The sequence below is a fragment of the Schistocerca serialis genome, chromosome 12, assembly GCF_023864345.2.
Source record: "Schistocerca serialis cubense isolate TAMUIC-IGC-003099 chromosome 12, iqSchSeri2.2, whole genome shotgun sequence".
Lineage (NCBI taxonomy): Eukaryota > Metazoa > Arthropoda > Insecta > Orthoptera > Acrididae > Schistocerca > Schistocerca serialis.
Window position 1 is genome coordinate 73,513,080 of NC_064649.1, and position 5,002 is coordinate 73,518,081.

General features: G+C 40.6%; 1 non-coding gene across 1 annotated transcript; it reads left to right on the top strand.

The window, feature by feature from the left end:
• The first annotated feature begins 722 nt into the window (after positions 1-722).
• Positions 723-796, top strand: Trnat-ugu (transfer RNA threonine (anticodon UGU)). Its single transcript has one exon. It is a non-coding gene; the product is annotated as a tRNA-Thr (tRNA).
• Positions 797-5,002: the final 4,206 nt, after the last annotated feature.

Below are 5,002 nucleotides of genomic sequence, written 5' to 3' on the forward strand. Positions count from 1 at the left end.
ATGCAGTCTAGCCACAGCACGAAAAGCATTTCTGAAAAAAAGAAACATTTTAATAGAAATTTATGTGGAGATATAAGGGAATTAATGACATCACCTGCCAGTGGGCACTGATTTAAATCAATGGGGAAAGTGAATATTTCTGCCGGACCAGTATCCGAACCCAGGTCTTCTGCTTATTAGGCAGATGCGCTGGCCACTGTGCCATCTGGACACAGTAACTATCGCAACTGCGCGACTAGGTTAGTGAGCTTCCGTCAAACCCAAATTCTCAACTTATCCACATTTTACTGATGTAGTGCCCCTTGCCCACTATAATTATTACTCGCGGCGTTTCGCCGATTCCCATAGGAGCTAGTAATCGTTCGCCGTCCTCGCCTTAATTACATATGTGGTGTCTGTTCTTTCGAACACGTCCAGAGAGAACAAACACCATATATACAAATTTAAGTGATAGGAAATGTTTTTGAAGGGATTTCTCTGGAATGTAGCTGTGAAGGGAAACGAAAAGTGCAGAATAAACAGTTCAGACAAGAAGAGAATAGAAGAATGCTGAAGATTAGGCGGTTAAATGAAATAACTGATGAGGAGAGAGAAGAGAAATTTGTGGCACAACTTGATGGCTAATTATTCATTAGCCAAATTGACAATCATAAAAATTATATATATACACTAAGATACTACGATACTACGTTGAGAATGTCGGTTTCGCGCTATCCTCTGTGTCCTCGGTGGCTCAGATGGATAGAGCATCTGCCATGTAAGCAGGAGATCCCGGGTTCGAGTCCCGGTCGAGGCACACATTTTCATCTGTCCCCCTTGACGTATGTCAACGCCTGTAAGCAGCTAACGGTGTTCATTTCACTGTAATTTCATAAAAATTACTTTGTAATGACAGTTGGGTAATTCAAGCGTTTAAATGAAACATATTGTAATTGAGCCTCATCATATCTTTCAGAAGACCTGGCTTAGGTACACATTGCTTTCATCACAGCTCATTCAAATCCTTTCGTGGAGCTATACGCAATTCGTGGTGGATCTATCTCTGCATTCTGTTATTGAAAGGGGCATAAAATTGCGGGAACGCCGCAACAAAAAGAGAGCAAAAGAATTTTAAATTGCACTACAACTCCATATCTTCGTGTAAAGAGTTATGTAATTGTACTATTACTGTATTTTTCTCATCGAAAGAGAAGGGAAGTATTTGATACCTTTATTATTGTGGTTAACGACGGTTCGGAAACATTATGATTATTGTCACATGAGCTGCTCGTTGTTATTATTGTGGATGAGTTTAATTTATGAACGTATTTAAAGAGCCTAAAAATGCGAGGGGCGTTTCAAAAGTCCGTGCAAAGTCTGAGAGATGGCACCACCGGCGCATGTCGAGGCCATGTTTAGTTAGTAGCATCTTTGGAGAGAAATCACACCAACTTTCAGCCATAGTGGTCTATTTCTTTGTGTTTGGCATTCGTGTGAATCAAGGAAGTCGAGTGTTTGTCAAAAAATGGACGAAAAGGATTTCGTGTGGTGATTAAAGATTACTTTATGAAAGGCAAAACGCCTCAGGAGAGTAAAGAGAAGATTGATAAACATTATGGCGAATCTGCACCTTCCATTAGAACAGTTTATAAGTGGTTTCAAAATTTTCGGAGCGGCCATATGGGCACAAGTGATGCTGAACGTTCTGGACGCCCTGTGGAGGTCGAGACTCCAGAAATCATTGATAAAATCCATGATATGGTGACGGATGACAGAAGAGTTGAGGTGCGTGAGATTGCCAGTGCTGTGGGCATCTCGAATGAACGCTTTTGAATGTTTTTGCATAAACATTTGGACATGAGAAAGCTATCCGCAAGATGAGTTCCGCGATTCCTCACGTTTGACCAAAACAGAATCGTGTGAAGTATTGCAAGGTTGGTTTGCAGCTGTTCAGGAAGAATCCGCAGGACTTTAAGCGTCGTTTCGTCACTGTGGATGAAACATGAATACATTACTATACTCCTGAGACCAAAGGACAACCTAAACAATGGGTTGCCAAGGGAGAAAGGCCATTCCTTCGGCCGGAAAGGTTATGGCGACTGTCTTTTGGGATTCGCAAGGGATAAACCTCATCGATCATCTGAAAAAGGGTAAAACTACTACAGGGGCATATTATTCATCGTTATTGGACCGTTTGAAAACCGAGCTGCAAGAAAACGCCGGCGATTGGACCGCAAAATGTCGTTTTCCATCACGACAATGCACCAGCACACACCTCAACAGTTGTGGTCGCAAAATTAATGGAAACAGGATTCCAACTCGTTTCACATACCCACTATGCTCCATGCTTGGCTCCCTCGGACTACTATTTGTTCCCCAATTTGAAGAAATGGCTGGCGGGACACAGATTTTATTCAAACGAGAAGGCGATAGCAGCAACTAATAGCTATTTTGCAGACTTAGACAATTCCTGTTACTCGGATGAGATCAACAAATTAGAACAGCGTTGGACGAAGTGTCTAAGTCTAAAAGGAGACTATGTTGAAAAATAAAAATGTTTTACCCCAAACACATAAGTAGCTATTATTTTGGTACGGACTTTTCAAACGCCCCTCGTATATAGGTCGAAAACGTGACGTGCCTATATGAGAAGCGCTTACTGCTTCTGTCCTTCGACTTCGACAGAATGTGTAGCGACAAGGAATGTCGCAAGCAAGCTCTGTGTCTCGCGATCCACGGCTTTCCTGGACTACTGGTATCTCCATGTCTCGGGCTATATACAGAGAATATGAAGTTTCACATGTGACATAGGGTGAAACGGTAGCTTATGTTACAAGACTGTATAGCCAGAAACCGATAAGAAATTAGTGCCGATTAACTTTTGGTTTTTCCTATTTTTATGGGCCGGCCGGTGTGGCCGTGCGGTTCTAGGCGCTTCAGTCTGGAACCGCGTGACCGCTACGGTCGCAGGTTCGAATCCTGCCTCGGGCATGGATGTGTGTGATGTCCTTAGGTTAGTTAGGTTTAAGTAGTTCTAAGTTCTAAGGGACTGATGACCATAGATGTTAAATCTCATAGTGCTCAGTCAGAGCCATTTGAACCATTTTTTTTATTTTTATGGCCAAAAAACGGTTTTAATGTAATGGCTTTCTCTGTGCGCTTTTAGACACCATAAAAGTATAGCACACAAATAAAAATCTCTAGTATGTTGATTTCTGTCTATTATTACCATTCCCTCCCCTTAATTTTTGTGGCCTGAGGCTGTATTCATAAGGACAAGTATACTTAGTGCCTTCGGCGCCATTTTAATTTTAAAATTGTATATTACATGGTAACATCGAAATCCCGTGTTAGTTTTTCTTGGAAAACGTTAGTTTTTTAGTTTTGCAGCACCAGTGACTTGCGCATGAAACCACCGGTGCTATTGCAAGATAGACCCATCTAGTGGTACTATGATGTACTTCTACGAATGTAATAAAGTGTAGCAGTCATTTACAGCGTTCAAAGAGACAGGCGCATGGAAATTTTGAGATATTGTAGGAAATGACAACACGTATACGTTATTTATTTATTTTAGTGGTCATGTTCCGGAGATTATTATTGTATCGTAAATTTGAGTTCGTACTACCGCTTTTATGAGTTTTATTGAAATCAAACACTGAAGCAGTATGTACTTTTGATATAAATTTATAAATTTTAGGCCCATTTTTGTTTGTTATTTAGGACTATAATTTCGTTTAGGCATTATAAATTACTGGAAGTTTCCAGATGTGGGACTGTGTCTAGGAAAGACGTGAAATTGCTTACAAATACGTCTGATGAAATGATGGGTGGGTGGAAACCGTATGTATCAAAGCTTCCAATGTAAAACCGTCTTCACAAACAATTGATTGTTTACTTTTTCCAATTTCGTCTTATATTCGTTACTTACTATGATCACAAAAGTCAATTTTCAGAAAAATTTTAAAATTAATCTTTTTTGTTATTGGTAGACGCGCTATTACCGTCACGACGCACCTAAGTCCTTTCTGGTGTTTGGCGAAATTATATTCTATAGCGACCAGTCTAATCGATTCATTAATCATGCATAATATATTCCCTATAAACAAAAAAAATTAGTGTCTAACAACTGGTTGTATTTTTTTCCACAAAACAGTTTCTAAATTCGTCACTCGCCATAAATACATTGGAGACGATTTTTTCGGACATCGGAAACTCGGCAACGTAATAATTTTGAACCCAGTTTCACTTTGTAAATAATATGCCACGGAGAAGCGAAGGTAAATAATCACATGCCGCTAAGAAGTTCCACTAATGACGTGTTCAGACAATGATTTTAATACTGACTACTAATACACGAACGCGGTCCTTTGTTGGAAAATACGTTCTTGATCGTCTTTGGGTCAGTAAACGCTGTGCAAGGATCGATGTGAAAAGGTCAAAGTAAATTTCTACTCTGAGCACTCAAGAGTGGAAATTAAAATCTGTGCTCCCCCTCCCCCCCCCCCCCCCCCCCCACTCTCCACCCTGCCACCATTTCTATGAAGCAGCTTCAAACATCTGATTACATCAGAAATCAAAATGGTTCAAATGGATCTGAGCACTATGGGACTTAACTTCTGAGGTCATCAGTCCCCTGGAACTTAGAACTTCTTAAACCTAACTAACCTAAGGACATCACACACATCCATGCCCGAGGCAGGATTCGAACCTGCGACCGTAGCGGTCACGCGGTTCCGGACTGTGGCGCCTAGAGCCACTCGGCCACCCCGGCTGGCAGAAATGAGTTATAATGTGGTAAATATTACACGATAAGCATGTAAAAACTCTGTGGTTGAAGATGTAAAATCTAATTACTTTGGTTTTATTGATTTCGGTTTGTTAATCCATAGAGTAAAGGAAAAGTTTAGAAAAGATTTGAAAGAAATGTAGCCTTAGATATCAACAGTATTCCAATATTGGCGTGACTGCACTTGTGCATACGTTGTGTCGGGGAAACCATTGGCTTACGGACCTGTGTTAA